Source organism: Numida meleagris, chromosome 9 (genome assembly GCF_002078875.1).
Source record: "Numida meleagris isolate 19003 breed g44 Domestic line chromosome 9, NumMel1.0, whole genome shotgun sequence".
Lineage (NCBI taxonomy): Eukaryota > Metazoa > Chordata > Aves > Galliformes > Numididae > Numida > Numida meleagris.
Genome location: NC_034417.1, coordinates 7,014,636 through 7,032,643, shown reverse-complemented (window position 1 = coordinate 7,032,643; position 18,008 = coordinate 7,014,636). Strand labels below are relative to the sequence as shown.

At 41.1% G+C, this 18,008-nt stretch overlaps 1 protein-coding gene and 1 long non-coding RNA gene across 10 annotated transcripts in view; one reads left to right on the top strand and one right to left on the bottom strand.

Moving 5' to 3' along the window:
- ZNF280D (zinc finger protein 280D) overlaps window positions 1–2,735 on the bottom strand; it is a 54,887-nt gene extending 52,152 nt beyond the window's left edge. For 8 of the 9 annotated variants that reach the window (XR_002441780.1, XR_002441781.1, XR_002441782.1 and 5 more), the window contains exon 1: window positions 2,597–2,729. The gene's annotated coding sequence lies outside the window, so the exon portion shown is untranslated. Of the gene's footprint in view, window positions 1–1,752; window positions 1,886–2,596 lie in introns of all 9 variants that reach the window. The other variant, XM_021407212.1, reaches the window with a different exon arrangement.
- LOC110403668 lies at window positions 2,847–15,774 on the top strand. The gene is made up of 3 exons (XR_002441783.1): window positions 2,847–3,066; window positions 14,088–14,171; window positions 15,563–15,774. It is a non-coding gene; the product is annotated as an uncharacterized LOC110403668 (long non-coding RNA).

The window sequence follows — 18,008 nt, the reverse complement described above, 5'->3', positions numbered from 1 at the left end:
CTTCCTCCATAGAATGCCTTTGCTTTACTTACTGAGAGATGACATATGTTGTACTTCAAGGCAAAAAAAAGACCATTTTTAAGAGCCTTTGCTCATGTAACTGAACACATATATACATAAGGGAGGGGTATTTTTATTTTAAGAAAACAAGTTTTATTTGACCTTAGGAAAAAAGGTATCAGTTATAAAACATACTCGGAGAATGTGAGAGCACAAATAATTTATATGAAGACAGAAGAGGTACCAAAAAAAAAAAATCTATGTTAGCATGTGATAATCTCTGCTGCACTATAATGTGACTGATTTTTTTTTTAATGTAAATTTGATAACATAGGCCTGGACTTTTAGAAGGTTGTATCGACCGGTGTCACCTCTTATGAGCCATTCCATTTTATGAATCAATACATCTCAAAGTATTCTCAAAAGGTGACTCAAAAAGAAGTAAGGCTTTTTAAAAGCAAGTATCAAATTATTTTGGATCTTTTCATAACATTCATTCCAATGCTATGAAGGGAAGCCATGCTTTCACTGACATTTGCCCTGGCAACACAGTCAGCCTAACAAGCTCCTACCCTGTTTCTGCACTGCTCCTTCAGCTGTGCTAAGTACAGCTTTTCATGGCACTAGGACACAAACCTGTGCACATTAAAAATAGCCTGACCCATGGGCAATTGTACTGGTGTGACTGGAAGGTCAAAAAAAAAAAATCAGTGGCCTAAGGAATCAAAATGTAGTAAGTGGGAACAGGTTTGACTACAGGAGGTGTACAGGAACTGCTCAAATAGTCTTCGCTGCCAACATTTACTTCAATTTTTAGAGTACAGTCCACTTCAAAGTTTTCAGCTTTCTCTTTATAAATGCAGAACATGCCTGTCAAGAATTCTGCTAGTTGTTGCTCTCAAAGCCAACAACAACGACTCCTTCCGCCCTCTCCACCAATATTTTCCAGCGGATGTACAGTCTCCACTGCACTGCTTTTTCTGTTTTTACTATGCATGAACGCAAGCATACTTTCATACGCACATCTCATCAAAAGTAGCCTATGGATCTGAGAGGTCCAAAAGTTCATTGAGATGCTACATGTATAATGGAAGTATTTAAACCTCCATTCTAATCTAGAAAGCGTCAAAAGTTGTGAACAAGTTATTCAAAACATTTTAAAATAACAAAGATATTGCTTAAATAGGCAACAATAGTCAAAACAAAGAAGGCTTCCTGTTTTCCCCACTGCACAGCCGATGCTTGTTGGCCAGCAAAAACTAAGGCTAGTCACTGAAGTTTGTTAGGCTTACGCACATAATTAACATCCTGAAAAAAATATAAGACCATGGGCAACACCGGAAGGCAATCTGTTGGAAGCGCACGTTAAAGATGTACAGAAATCAGTACTATAGAAATTCCTGGCAAACGTAGCTCCAACAAGATTTAAAGTTACTGAAAGCCCATATTTCTTCAGATGCTTGTTCCACTCATGGTCAACAATCACACTTCCAACACTCAATATTTCTTTGGATTGTTTTAAGAGTACCTGAAACTGAATGACCAGCATGGAATTGGTGGCGTGCTTGAGGAGTGAGAGTATCTGGATTAGTCAGAAAGCTTCCAGGCCAGCCTTGTTTGTCATCTCTCCATATTGCTTATCACGGAATTATTCAACCTTTATTCTTATTACCCTCTGGTTTAATAGCTGCACTTGAAATTAACGGGATCGTAATTTTATTTACAACAGAGGCTGATATTATGAGCACTTACACTGAATTTTTCAGGTAACTTCTCACACAAGTTCACACAAGCTTGGCGCCATATTAGGTGCAAAAGAGCATGCAATCTGCAGCTTCTCAAAGAATGAAAGCAACTGTATTTTTGTTGGGTGCCGCATCTGCTTCTGCACCAAAGAAACAACAACGAAGCAGAAACTGAATCTAAGAGTTTTAAGAAGTTCAGAGCATAAACTAACTTCCTACAGAAAAAAAAAAAAAAAAAAAGGCCAAACAAACCCAACCAGCGCTCCGCTCCCTGCCCTGCGATGCTGTAAGCTCCGCCTAGGGAAGGGCAATGCCTCCGCAAACAAGTCAGGAGTTCACACCCCGCGCCACGATGGGTGCGAGGCGGCGGGAGACAGCCGGGTCCCGAGGGCGGCCCGGAGCCGCTCTGCCCGCACGGCGACGCTCCCGGCGCGGGCTGAGCGCCCCGCTTCCGCCCGCAGCGCTGCAGCCCGCAGGGGCCTCGGCCGACGGCTGCAGGTCGGGCTCCGGGCGAGGCCTGCGCGCCACAGCGGGCAGGAGGAGGCCCGGCCCGGCCCGCTGCACAACGTCAACGGCCGCGGCCCCGCGCGACGGAAGAGCCCAGCCCAGGATACTCCCGTGGAGACGGCCCCTGCGGAAAGAGCCCCAGTTTCCAGCGGGGCCTCCCGACGAAGCCCTCGCATCCCGGGGCCCCGCTCCGGAGGCCGCAAGGCCGCGCTCCGACCTAAGATGGCGTCGGGCTCGCAGGCGACAATCCCCCCGCGGCCTGCCCGCCCGCCGCGCAGCGAGGCTCCCCGCGGCCCGAGGACGGCGGGCCGGGAGGGCCGAGGGCGGCGAGCGGACGGGCTTACCGTGCTCCGCGTCCGGAGGAGCCGCGGCGTGCCGTCCCGCTCCTGGCTGCCGGGCCGGCGGGGGGGGATGGGAACAGCCGAGCTGGCGAAGCCGCCTCACATCGCCGAACAGCGGCGCCCCACCTCAGCCGCCGCCGGGGAAAGGAAGGCGGGCGCGCGGGGAGGGGGTGGGTGGCCGCGCGGCGCCTGACGGGTAGCGCGGGGCAGCCCCACAGCGGCGCCTGTTCTCCCGCCGCCGCGGGGCGGGGCCGGGCCGGGGCCGTGCGGGGCGGGGCCGGGCGCCATGTGCCGTGTGCCATGTGCTGGGCCTCACACCCGGCCGCGCGCCTCGCGGCACGGCGGCATCGCGCCCCGTCAGCCGCGTTGGGCGGGCCCGGCCGGCACCGCCGCCTCGGGCTCGTAGAGGGAGGCGGGCGCAAGTCGTAAGCGGCATCGCCTCAGCGCTGCGCTGCGAGCGGGCCCCGCTCAAAGTAAGTGTGGCTATCAGCTCTGGGTGAAGTGATGGTGCTCGGTAGGCCGCGGCAGGTGGCTGGGCTTGCCCTGGCATTGCGGGCCATCAGTAAGGCCTGAGAGGTGGGAATCAGACATCTGAGGTAAAGCTGTACCCAAGGTCAGTGTGAAACACAAGCACCTGACGACAAAATGTAGAAACAAAAGCCGCCGAGAACACAGTGTAGAACATGGGGCTGGTGGGGCTCTAGGCTGAATGCTGTTCGGAGTGCAGGTTTGTGGTGGGCCTGTGTTTCCACTGGTTTTTCACAGCAGATCACCGAGGGGTTGCATAACAACCGAGTGCAAAAGCAGCGAATTCCAGAGCCTCCCAGAACATAGCACTGCCTGTGCTTCCAATGGAACATCACCAAAGGGCAGGACGAGCCCTTAACAGGGCAGTGAGTGGGCAGAGCCCTGTCCTGGAGCACGGCACCTGGAGAAGCTGCTCATTTTCACTCATTTTTCACTGATACGAAGATCACTGAATCACACCGTGCCCAAGAAGTTTAGATTCTTTTTTTTTTTCTCACAACTTTGCTGTCCCTTCTACCGTAATTTAAAAAACAAAAGTGCAATACTTCTAGCAAAATATGAAATTATTTCTGGTGAATTTTAAAGGTAAATTCTGGTGAATTTTAAAGGTAAATAATGGGAAAGTGCTTACCTAAATGTATTCTTTATCTCTCAACTTTGTCTGCTCATACTTTTCTCACTGACATCTGTCACAGCTGCCTTTGGACATGCCCAATTTATTTAGCATAAATTCTCTCTATTTATTTTTCAAAAGAATGAATGAAGCAACCTTATTTTTGTAAACTGGAGCTCTAAAGATCAAATTGCTGTGTTTAGCCTGGAAAATGTTCTGCTCATTTGAACCATTATCTTTAGCCTTGAGTTGCTTCCAAGGTTCTTCAGAGAAGTGAAGAAAAAATACGCAACGACTAGTAATTAAATAACTCCTACTTAGTATTTATGCCTCTAAATCATTTAGTTTAGTAATTAAAAAAATATACCATCCTGCCAAAGTGGGATAAAAAAAATAAAGAAATACTCTTGATATTTGGCAGAAAATTGAGAAAAAGAATGGGTACTAGAGATGGGTACTTAATTTAGACAGAAGTGATTCGGGAAGAAAGAAGTATAACGCAGTTATGTGAAACACATTTTGAACAACACATATACCTACTGAGAAACCATTGTGAGTGTTTATGTTCCATCTAAAACAAAATAAATACAAAGAGAATATTAAGATTGCAAGGTGAAACAACAGACTTAAGATCAGCTCTGCACATTTAATTTATTAACCTTGTGCATTCTGCAGATACACAACCGCATACAGTCAGTTTTGCAAAACCATTACCTGAGTCCTTCAACAAATGTATTTGAATATCACGTTTTTGCACCATCCTACGAAGCTATAGGAACAAAACAAGTTTACCAAGTGGGATTAATAATCATTCACAACTTTGCAACTCACAAATTAATGAGAGCTAGTAAATAAACCCCATAATTACAAAGGATTTATTTCAAAGAGCCCCTTAGTTGATAGATGAGCGTCTTGGACAAGCTTAATAGGTAGATAATTAGAAATGATGATTGCAATTTCCAACTTTATTCTGCATATCAAGCAGCACTTGTTCATATTGCTCTTATTTTGCTTGTCATGTTCAGGCATTTCAGAGCAAGAGGTGTCAGCTAACTGTGAGGATTTTGCAAGTGGGATATGGGAAGGAGGGTAGAGCAGGCAGTAAACTGGAGCCCAAAGCATGCCTTACCAAGGAGTAGTTAATAAATAGATTGTTAGCTGATAACTTGCAGAATGGAACTGGGAGAAAGTTTTGGCAGGAAGAACATGAGTGAAGACATTTTATTGTACATCATGATTTTAAGGGGTGCAATATAGACAGTAGAGGATTGTCACTGAGAAGTGTAGAGTTTTTCTCTGGTATGCATTTCTCAATTAGGCAGTAGTTGCATTCAACTGCTTCAGCTCAAGTGTAACAAAAAAAAATTAATGGAGACTGGAGAAGAACTAGCACAGTAAATGGCTGTCATTTATTTTTGTAGCCAGAAGGCCCAGTATAACAGTTCTCAAGATGGTAATCCATTTTTCTTTTATGGAAAAAAAGCTTGGGGTTAGGAAAAAAAACTCACACTGGTTTCAGTTGTCATGTCTTTAGACAGTGCATCAATGTATGCAAAAGCTTGATGATTACTTTTCACCCTGGCACCATACTATTTAGCTTGTTGATCCTTTTGCATTTCTAACCACAGCCATCTCATCCATATGTAGCTAAAAGGCAAACAGGCTCCACCAGGGTTTTAGGCAACACAGATAGTTTGGTTGAACTGCTTTGTATTCCCATACCAAAGCTGAAGGGCTAGATACGAGGAAATCAGCTGATACTCTAGAAACCTTGCTATGCCAGAGTAGCAGAATGTGTGCTTAAGGCATAAACGACCTTACTTCTTATCATGAAATTGGAAGCCAAGCTAGTGTTTCATTCTAGATTTAGTTTTGCTGAACAACTGTTAAAAATGTACCTAATGATGTTTTTTTAAACCCTTCTGAGTAGCACTCCGTTTATGTCTGATCGCTGTTTGAATGCAACCTGGGAATCAGGGTGCAATTGCGAATTCTAATTTTGTATGTCAGCAAAGAATGTACAGCTAAGTGAGGAAATCTTACTCATTAGCATTGTAGTTACAGGTTTGTTTAGTATTATTTGTTATTCTTAGAGGCACTACACACATACAGCAAGTACCAGTCTGTGTGACATTGCCATTGGAGCTGCTGCCAAAATTTTATTAGAATGGATAAGTTCAGATGGGAAGCCTGTAACTATGAATGCGCAAACAGGAACATCTGCAAAACAAACACTATTCAACACATGTATGGTTTACTCAAGTATTCCATAAGGTATGCTTGTAAAATTGATTGCATTTAGTCTGATGTGGTTTGTTGTTACAGTATCATACCTTAGGAATTTGGCACAAGTATAAACACTAAGGGATGATCTGTTTCTAACGTTATTTTATGTTAGGCATATACAACTTGTTTGCATTTTCCATGTTGAGATGATATGAAAAGTCTAACATGCAACCCTAAAGAAAAGCACAAGCTTCCAGTCTTTTAAACATTAAGGTATGCCTCTGTAAATTAAGAAGAAAAAGGAACCAACTCCAGACATAAATTATTTTTTTAAACACATTCGGCATACCATCATGCAGGATAAAAAATATATATTTATAATCAAGGAGAATCAGTGTACCTTCAGTGCACATGTACTTCTGCTGTCAACATTACTCAGATTCATCAGTCCAGAACACATTCAAAACTGTTTAAAATTACAAGAAATACCTGAATCAGCTGGGTTCTATAAGAGTGTAAATGGCTGCAAACAGCCATTGCTATTACAAGTCTAGGTTGTTATTTTAGCAGATAAGAGAAATATTTCTCAAAGAAAATGTTCAGTTTCCAGATGTTTTTTGTGGCAACCTTACATTAAAACAAAATTAGTAGATGAACATTATAACATAGGCCTTTTATTCTTTTCTTTTTTCGTTTAAGAAATTGATTTTAGAAGTTAATACTAGGTACACTCGATTATCTATTGCAACTAGTTGTCCTGTTCTCACATCAGTGACAGAGGGCATACGCCTTCTCTTTTGGACTCATTTTTATCATTTGCCTGACAACAAATTGAATCCTAGATGTTTGTTACTGTCTGTATTCCACACAGTAAAGAAAATCCAGGTAGAGAACTGTTTGGTTTTGCTTTCTGTTCATTTCTATTCGATTCAGTAATTCAGTAGTAAAAAACATTGTTCCATTGAGTTGATGACAGACGCTGTTGCAATACTTGGCAGAAGTCTCCAGTAGTGTGAGAAGTGACTTAATACCGATTCAACATATGCTCTAGAGACTTTTATTGAAAAATGACACTATTGAGTAAAGTTTGTAGTCATATTTTCTACTCAAGAAAAAAAATTGTGGGGCAGAAATTCATGTGAATTTATTGAAGTCTCATGACAGCAGTTGCCAGGTTGTTCTGACATGAAATGTGAGAATCCTATTGCTTGATCCGTTTTTTTCTCTCCCTATCACTTGGTCTCACAGTCCTGGTCAGAGAAAAAAAGGTGTATTGTGCATGACTTCAACAAGGTAGTTTTGAAACTACTGCTAATGATAATGCTGAAGGGGTTAAATGATGCATCTTCTTTGATATCATAAAATAACTGTGTTGCATCACAGTGAATTACGATTGGGAAAATTTTAATAATAACTGAAGAATATACAAATGAACATACCAGCTCATAAGTTAAAAGTATTTTCTCATCACCCAAAAGAAAGGAACTAATAACACAGAACTAAAGGAAGGAAAGCTGTTAAATCTAATTTTCCTTTGGTAGAATATTATTCAGAATTTCTGCTGAGATATCAGCAACTGCAGCCAAATCACAATAAGGAGAGAGTGGCACCATTTTAGACTGTTAGATTTCTTTATATCCTTTACAAGGAATTGTATTTGCTTGTGAGTTTCTGTTCATAAAACTAGGACTGGAACTGCTTTCTTGGTATTGTTACCATATCTGTAATACATGTTCATGAATTATGAGAAAATCTGAGCCTACGACTGATTTTTTTAACAAGGTTGGCTGCTAAACTAAAAGGAAAAAAATATTAGAGTAGCAAAATATAAAAGGATGGGGATTGTCTTCTCATCTACTAAATAATTAGTTACAGTCTATAAGGAGAGATCCCTCACTAGTCCTAGCAGCAACACTTCCACAGGTGTGATCTAATCAGAATTTTGCAGGATATTTGGGTTGCTCATTTCACTTTAAGAATTTTAAATATTTATCTGAACAGAAATTCAAAGCCCAAGATACCTCACCACCCCAGTTCCCGATTTACACATCAGGCTTGAGTCATTCTTACTCAGTGAACAGTTATGTGAAACAGCAAGAACAAAAAGATGGCTTATGCCAAAATCCTTACTAGTATGGGTGAGTGGATCTTCTCGAGCAGTAGAAGGAAATAGGAAGAGGTCTTCTGTATCCTAGATGAAAGCAACTTCACCTGGACTTTTGGGTGAAGGGGGGCATTACTTCCTTTCCTTAAAAAACTGGCTGGACATACAATATCCAGAGTTGGAAGGGACCCACAAGGATCATCAAGTCCAACCTCTGGCTTCTTGAATTTGTCACGATCTTGGTGCAGGGCCTCTCTGCCATCAAGGGAGACAACACTCCTCTCAGCTTAGCATCACCTGCAAATTTACTTAATGTAACTTCTAGGTCTTTATTAGAATCAACAGTGAAAACATCGAAGAGAGATGGCTCTAAAATGGAGCCCTGCAGAATCCTACTGGTGACAAGTAGGGCAACTCTCAGGCTATAGCCTACCCTCACCCAAGAAAGCCATGTTTTGGTCATCATGGGACATTCGTAGGGCCACATTGTCATGGCCTTATGATGTCATGAGCCATTTCCCTGCCAATTGCTATAAATTTAGGGACCCTGACAACAGAACACCAGCTGCTAACCGACTTCTGTGCAGAAAGCATATACCTGAGACAAGGAACTCCTTGAACAGACCCTTTCCTCCAACTGGGGGAGCGTTTTGGAGGAGGATGGACCCTCCTCCCCCAAAGAAGCTTTGGCTTCTAGAGAGCAGCAGTGAGCCCGAGCCAATGGATGTAGACCCACCAGAGAGCGACATCGAGCCCATGAAGGTGGACCCACCTCCAGAGGACAAACCGTTGAAGATGGATTAACCTCCATCAGGCCTGGACAAGCGCTACGACATCATGCTTGCGCAGAGATGTCGCTACATCCGTTGGTGGCGCACCAGCGGCTCTTGATTTCCATCTCAGCGTTGATCAGTCACCATCCGCCAGAGAGCCCCTAGACCAGCTGCTGCTCTCTAGAAGCCCTTCTTCCCCGTCCCCCATCCTCATCCTTCCCCAAGACCTCTCACCCCTTCTTTCCCAAGCTCTGAGGAAAAGGGAAGGACTGGGACTGGTGTCCTCTATGCTTCTGTACCAGGACAACGGGAGGAGTGCAGCACAGTGCTGAGCTCCCTGTGGCCTCCAAGTAAGCCCCCAAGGACTGGGACTGATGTCTTCTAAGCTTCTGCACTGGGACTACTGAAGTCCAGTGGATGGCCCCAAGCTCCCTGCAGTCTCGAGGCAAGTCCTGAAGAAGAGGACAGGACTGGGACTGGTGGCCTCTGAGCTGCTGTGCCGGGACAATGGGAATAGTCCAGCAGACAGCCCCAAGCTCCCTGCAGCCTCCAGGCAGCATCAGAGAAGGTGCAGAGGCAGCTTTCCACTGGAGAAGCAGAACACTTCGGTTTGGACAGGAAGAAGTACTAAAGCTCAGCATGAAGGTCCATTTCAGTTGGTCCATTAGGACTTTGTTTCAAAACTGGACAATAAACAATTTAAAAGAACAATGCAAAATAATAATGATAATAAAAACCTAAAGTTTTTTTCTAAAGCAAAACCAGTAAGTGCCTCTCCATTTTTGGTACTTTAGAGTCTGTCCTGAGCCTCCTGGGTCCCCTCTGCTCTCCCCAGAAGGTGAGGGTCCAGCCCAGGGCTCAGCGCTGGGGAGGAGCTCGAGCACATGGCAGCCCAGGGCAGGCTGTGGGCACAGCAGCTGAGGAGGGATGGAGGGCTGCAGAGGTGCCCCCTCCTCTTGCTGCAGGGTGGTACCAAGGGATGGGAAATGCCATGGCAGCCCCCAGCACCCAGCGGTTGGCGCACAGGGTGTCTCGCTCCAATTATCACGTCCTAGAATTTTGCGTTTACGTTCCTCTATGAAGTTTAGAAAATACCAAAAGAAAGAGTTGGCCTCTCTAAAACATGCTGTTTCACACAAGCACCACATTGTAAACTTCCTTTAAGCTGCATTTTTGCCACGTTTTGTCAAGAATCTCTAGAAGGTAAATATTCTCTCCTGAGTTGTAGAAAGTTTCTCTGTAGCATCTGATCACTTTAAATTAGGGCAATTATATCATTATTTTTAAAAAAATGTAAAAAAACAAAGCATTACTTAAAATGTTTAAAAATAAAGAGTTTTTTTCTGATCTGCTAAGTGCTATTTATAAACAGTGAAACTGACCAACAGCCCTTGTATCCATACAGCTATTTCTTCTTTGCCTGAATATTCAGCAAATGACTTGTTCAATTCAAGCTCCTGCATGTTGGACTTACTGTGTTATTAACAGGAATTACCACAGTGCTTTAAAAAACAAACTCAAAGTTGAGAGCTGTAACTCTGAAATGGTGTTAATATTGTTTAGGCCCTCCATCACCTCCAGATTCGGTCACTGACTAAGATCTGGGCAGTCTGTGGTTCTCCTGACGCATTTCAAAACAGAAAGCATGCTGTCTACCTGGACTACACGTGTCTGGCAGCCCTGATATGTTTGTACTTTAATCAAAATGCAAAGTCCATCTGAATACCATGGTAATGCATACTTCATCAGTGTTAATATTGACTTAGCTCTGAAGCAGACAAAGTAACTGCTTGCTATGTAACATCGCAGGTGTAAGTGTTCTAAACAGCTTGAGTAAAAATCATGTTTTTTTCATGGAAATGTGGAGGAGGGCTCAAAAAATCTTCTGAATAATATAATTTATTTATTCCTGTACCTTTGAATAGTAGTAATAAAATGACATTAAATTTGGAAGGGCCATCTGTAAGAAACAGATTTTTTGTAAATGTCATTACTTAAAGATTAAACCTTCGTTTGGCTTCTTAGAGGTATTTAGCTCAGTTTACTAAGGAAAGGAGATTTATGTTATCATAGCACATGTGCTCCTTTAATAGGTTTTGAGCGCATAGGCTGATTTGAAAAAAAAATTGATAAAATGGTAGATAGCTTTACAGTAATTAAGGAATTCAAATTTATAAAAATAACAGGTAGAGACTATTCAGACTGAGATTTAGAATGAATAGATGTTCATTCCATCCAGGAGAGAAATTAGAAAAATGCCACAACTGTGGCTTCCACATGAGTTTGCAAACGAGCCAGATTTAATTTATTGTGATTTTCACAGACCTGAGTTAACAATGGGAAAGCAGCCTTATTGAGCTACGAAAGCAAGGATGGCATATGAGCTCTGAGTGTCTGAGATGGCTCCCAGAGCACAACCAGAGCCTGAGCAACAGCCTGTGTCGTTCTGTCACCTCTAACATTTATTAGCTGTTTATCACAAACAATTATTATGCTGACTTGTGGTATTACATTTGTGCATACTACAGGCATTCTTATCAAAATAATAATCATCTCAAGTTTCAAACTGGAACTTACACCTTTCTTGGATTACACAATGTTTGGCAGGGGCAGGGATGACACTATTTCTATGCTAACTTCACCTCACCTTGATTATCTTTCTTCTTTTCCCTATTTCCCCAAGCCACGTAGCACTCTGTTCCCTCTCAGTGTGCCCTGCTGTTACATTATTCCAGCTGCCCACGTTGCATAAGTGCAGAAAAGTAGTGAAAATATCCTCTAGTTTATTTCTTCACATTCTGTCTGGCCAACATCATCCTTCATGTCAGCTGCAGTAAAGATGATAATTCTGTGATGTGGAGCCACGTTAAGGACTGCTAGCAGTGGAGTGCAGTGTAGAGTTGTAGAGCTAAATTAAACGACAGTGTTATAGTAGAGAAGTTTGATGCACACTTTTTTGTTGCTTGACTGACGTGTAGAGAGAAAGTGGAATTTTTGTACGACATTATGATTAATAGTATTGCACTACTGTGGCCTCGAACAACAGGAATACTATCCTGGTGCCACAATAAAAAAACCTATTAATTGTATGAGCAAGCAGTATTAAATCACAAACGACAATGCTATGAGAATAAAATCCATCCTAGGAAACAATACAGATAAGCAAAGTCTGCACAGAATTCTGCAAAGATTCTTGATCACGATGTTCTGTAGCCCACAGATTTCTCTATCAAGTGGTTTGTTTGCTTATCTGTTGTTGTTTTAAGGAGCCTGCAGCAGATATTTGCAGGGAGATTTTCTTGTGCTAATATATTAATACAAATCTATGTGCAGTAAAAAATTACTTTTCCAGACATTAAATATCTAGCAAAACACCGAAGCTCTAAACAATTTGTGGTTTGTAGTTAATTTAATTGTTACAAACATAAAATGTGTATGTTGGACTGTTAGTTTTCTCTAGCGTACCACTTGTAATATGTGGTTTCACTGGGAAACATTAACAATGGATCAGTCAACTGCTATTGCTTTTATTTAGACAGGTGGAGTACAGATATTAAACTTAGCTGATAAGCAGATGCCTATCTGCATGTGACAGTCTTTAAAAAAAGATTTTTCCGTGTTTTCTAAGCTAATGTGAACACTGCGCGTATCCTTTACTATGAGCTGGGATTACTCAACAGATCTGCCAATCCCCAAAATTAGTTTTTTAAAAGGCCGTGTACAAGTCAGTGGAAAACAGCTCATCCCTTTGAAGGTCTGAGACAGGCTAATATTTTACTTTTCAGGAAAGATAAGGATGAAACATCAGGAAGCAGTGGCATATATGGAGAAGTGATGCTTAAAGGCAGCCTTCTGTTCAGAATTACTCTGCCAGAGAAGGCTTTCACATCATGCTGTAATTTAGGCTACTGGCATTGGCAAAAAGTTAATTCTTGAATAAAATATCTTCTGGAAGTTAACCTAGTGGGGTTGACATATCAATTTAAAATAAGAATCGGATTTTGCTCAAAAGTAGAACAGTTATATTGCAGTTATATAGTTCCAGGTGGTATTTGAGGCTGAAAAAAACATGTATTGAAAGAAAAACACGTATTAAGACTGATAATTTCTATTTTAGTAACTACTATCAGAGCAATTACAACATTCCAAAATTAAATACCGTATAGTGTTAATAAAAATCTACACTTAATGAAGAGCCTGAATATTATATTTTCTTTGCTGATCTCAATCCGATTGAAGAAAGTCAGTGCTAAGCCCAGTCCTCCATGCTTATTCACTCTCCTACCACATTGCTCCCGGCTGGACTGTTTTTCACACCGAGGGACAGGCTGTCTGCCTGTATCTGCTTCCCCAGTACTAAGTTGAAAACAAGTCACACGTATTCTCGTACTGAAATTGATATTCCTGATACATGCAAATTTAATGACCACGTGGTAAAATAAAATCTTTATGTGCTCTTACTAGAGATTTACTATAGAAATCTTTGTTTTCCAAATCAGCGACCTCATTTTTCCTTCAAATTTGAATTGTAAAATTTACCAAGAAATGGTAATTTATCATATGCCATGAATTGAAATCCTGTCTGAAGAGGAGTGTAATAAATGAATTAAGCAACTAGAAACAAGGAGCTGTGGTATTTCTGATGATATCAGTACTGAGTAATGGTTTTCTATTCCATATTGATACAGAAATTTATTCATCTTGAAAAAAAGCAATTTAATTCTTTTCTGGGTAACTATTTTATTTTTAATATTTCCCAAAAATTCTCGGGTATTTTTGTAGCATTTGTGCTCAAATTATTTTTGTATCAGTCCTGAAGGATTCCATCATTGTTATGTAGCACATTGCAGCTTAGTTCCAGCTCCTAATTCCCAGTTGTTAGAATCAATGCTGAGAACACTCTGCAAGTTCTCCGCGTTTTAGTGAAAAACAAAGATTTCACATTAGAATTCATGCCCACCTTATGAGAAGTACTTGATTTTTTTCACAAATTTCAAACATGATGCTCAGTTTCTGATCACATTTGTTGGGCTCTTCTTACAAGGTTTATTCGGAAAGCGTACACAATGGGAATGCTAAACAATGCTCTTTGATGTACAGTTTCCTTCAGACTGGCAGAAAGCTTATATGCCATATGGCTGTCAGCTAGACGCAACCTCAAAATGACGCTGAGAACACAGTCAGGAAGAAGTATCTCTGTTAATGAGGAAAAAGCTTTAAAAATGCCCTTGATGTGCTTTGTGTCTGCAGTGGCCAAGATACAGAGGAGTCAGAGACGGCTGAATGGGAGCTAGAGCACAGCAGATAGCAAATCTCAGATGCAGTTTAACTGAGGTGAGAAAAGATGCAGGTGAGATGAAAATCAGCTTCTGCAGCAGCAGTCCCAGATGGACTGTTGTGAATAACTGAGCAATCAAAATGGGAGCAACTAGTCACTGACGTACTGCCACTGCCTTGATCTTTGTGGTCAGAATAAACTGGCAGCGTAAACTGAATGCGGAGCTTATTGTTGATTTGGCAGTGACTCACAAATAACACAATTTCATGTTCTTTTGTGACCACTGTATTAAAGAAAAGTACTTAGCACAGCCTACCTCTGTGGTTGCTGCTTAATTATTTTGGATATAAGGGTAACTTTGTTTGGTCTCTTTAGCTGTTCTGCAACTAAAATCTGACTGTCAATCATTTTTGCCTTCCGGTTGCTGGTCTAGCGTTGGTGCAGTTTGATGCAGAACAGCCCTAAGTGCATTGCAGGCTTTTTGGATCTTGGTGAAAGTTTGGGGCTGCTATTTTATTTTTGTATCTTGCCTATATCAAAATCCCATGTTCATTTGCATCATTTTTGAAGCGATCTTAAAAGTTATTTCAGCCTTTGCAAATATGCAGCCAACCTGAAATTAGCTCTTTCAGCAGGAAGAATGCACGTTAGGTGTCATAAAATGCTTGTCCTTTTCTTATTATCAACTTGTTCTGCCGCTGTTAAGATCATGGATGGATTTCTCTTTTCAGAACCAACAATGAGACACTTAGGAGGCTTTCCACCTGTGTTCTTGCCTATAATAGTCTTCACTCAGTGACTTAATACACGAAGAAAAGATCTTGCTACACGATTCTCAAACTTTTACACCATAATGTTTTCTACTGTTCTGTTTTGAATTAGAATATTTCTCTATACGCTCATTTTAAGTTATAATTTCTTGGCAGGATCATAGCTTTTTCAAAGAATATTTGAAGTTTGTTTTATCTTTAAATAATATTTTTGAATAGTATGTGGACTTACTGCATTTAAAGGAGGATGGAGAAATTTTTTTCACTGGTGTTCATGTATATACTAATCTAAGAAGACTACACTGAGATCTTGAGAATAACACTGGTGAACCTCTGACTGCTTTAGGAATTCGGTTCCATTTGTGTTCTCTGCTAGGGTCTCTTTGCTACAGGTGTATTATATATTTTATGATCCTAAGGAAGGAAATACTGCAGCATACAACAAAGGCACATGGCTAATAAACCAATTCCCATTAAATATTTAGAATTCCGTCATATTTCATAATCAGAAGACAGAAGTAACAAATTATAACAACTCCATACCGATTAAAATGACTAATTAAGTATTAAAAGCGATAAGAGGAAGCCATTGCTTGAAAGAGCAGGGAAAGGAAGAGATGCAGTTGCAATGACTTCTAAATGTTTTTCCCTTTTTTTTTTTTTTTCCCCTGTTGCAGTATTAGGACAAGAGCAGTAATTCCTGAATCATAGAATGGTTTGAATTGGAAGGGACCTTTAAAGGCCATCTATCCCAGCTCACCCGCAATGAAGAGGGACACCTGCAGCTCCATCAGGTGCTCAGAGCCCCTCCAGCCTGACCTTGGGTGTCTCCAGGGACGGGGTATCCACATCTCTGGGGAACCTGTGCCTGTTCCTCACTACCCTTATAATAAAAAACTTTTTCCTTGTATCCAATCTAAATCTCCCCGCTTGTAGTGTGAAACCATTTCCCCTTGTTCTATCACAACAGACCCTGCTAAAGAGTCTGTCCCCTTTCTTAAAGCCCCCCTTCAGATACTGAAAGGAATTAATGAAAAAAATACTACTGCCCAAAATGCTGGAATAAATCATTTGACCCTGTTATGTTCTTCCATCTATGAAGCTGAAATATGACCACTTTTCTAAGCTCGGCACAGTCCTTATCAGAAGTTGTGCATGTCAGCACTAGCCCATAGTTTTTAGTGATGCACTGTCAGTTTTACACTGAGACAAACCCTGCCACAAATCACAGGCAGCTCTAATGCTGTTCCAGCTGAAGCAATGGATACAGCTCTGGCTGTGCAGCTGTTATTATATCACGAGATTGGAAATATTCATGACATTACGTAATATTGATGGTGAGAGCTACAGCACCAGGAGTCTCCAACAAAGTACGTATCTGAACTTTGCTCAGATCTTAAACTTCTTTTAAAGATTTAGCCAGAGATCCAGACAAGCAATACAAAGGCACCTACATGGAATAAAGGGAGTAGGACCTGAAAGACATGCAGAGAAATCTCCACTATTTAAACCATCCGTATTTCTGTTTGCTCTGTGCAGTCAGGTCATAGCAAAGCAGACAGGCTAAGTCAGGGCCTCACAAGCGTTAAAAAAATATTGATTGTAACACCGGACGTCAGAACATTTTACTTTTTTTCTTTTCCTCAAGGAAATAGATAAAAAACACTAAGAATTATAAATTGTAACTACTTTTTAGGTAATCTTTCTACTAACAGATCTAGTTATCAGTAATCAAATTTAAGCAGCATTCTTACAAAGTACATAGGCTGCTCTGAAAGTAATGCCTCCTATATATTTCCTTGCAAACTACAATAGATACAATAAGCACAATAATTGTATTTCATAGAGCAAATTCTCAGCTACAAAATACTATTTTTCAACATAGCACAATCAGCTATGCTTTTTTGCCAGCAATGAACAATAGCCTGCATGCCGCATTCATAAAGCTCTGCATGGCCATCCAAATTGTGGTTTGGCTTTCACATCACTGTAACCACTGCCAAAATGCACCACCTACTTCCTCAGCATGCTCACATCCTCTGTTTGGTCACCTTGAATCTGGAATAGCAGTATTTTCATCAGATAAAGTTTGTATCTGAGCCTTAGCAATAGAAATAAAACAGTTAAGTTCCTTTAACACTGGGTATTATTTGTGAGTTAATATTACCTGATACGGTGCAGCAGATATGCCTACAAACAGTGCCTGATCCAATACTATCCATAACATTTTCTCAGCCACGCTTCTTTAGGCTGCACTTGTAGATGATGTGGATTTCCTGGAAATTTGATGTTATGCAGATTTGTTTTTATAGTATTTGATCAATGTTTGCTTGTTTTGCTTAACATGAGCGGAGCTATTTTTAAAGTTAAGATTTGCCGAATTAGACTCTAAATCTCTTATTCTCTCAACCAAAAAAGCTGTTAATCTCAGACACTCATGGCATGCTAAATAGCTATTAGGTGAAGGTCCTCAGGGACAATCTAAGACATCCTCTCCTTAGCAATATGTTAATATCCCACAAGCTTTTGGAGAGTGTCTAAGAATTTCAAATGCTGACTTTAAGCCTTTAATCTATTGGTTGATCTGGTTATGCATGTGGATGGCATCAGAAAAATCAAATATGGTGATGGATGATTTATAAATGTTTATGTAAAGGAGAAAAAAAAAGGGGGTGTATTTCTATGCCAGTGTAGGCTAAGCTCCAATAATATTGCCAAGAAACTGCCAAATAGCTGTAGTTACAAATCAATTGCATACTTTTAGTTGGGGGTGCTAAACAGAACTCCTGCTGGAAAAATCTAGATGAGAAACAACCATGCAGCATCAAACCTAATGTAAAAGTAGGTGTTTCAAAATATCTGCAAGATATGCTGCGTCTTCCTTCATCACCTGCTCAGTGTAAGCAAAAAATGGAGTGTTTCATGCTGGGATTTATAATCTCTGCGGACTGCACCGTGGTATCAAAGATGAAGTCAGCCACCATCTGCTCCATTTTATGCAAAATAAATGTGGCCCTTGAACTTCTGGCAACCTTCCAATTCAATCCTCCACGCAGATTTCTAACACTCCTGTTTTACAGGATATCCTATTATGCAGCTCAGACAGTAAATTTTACTATTCAT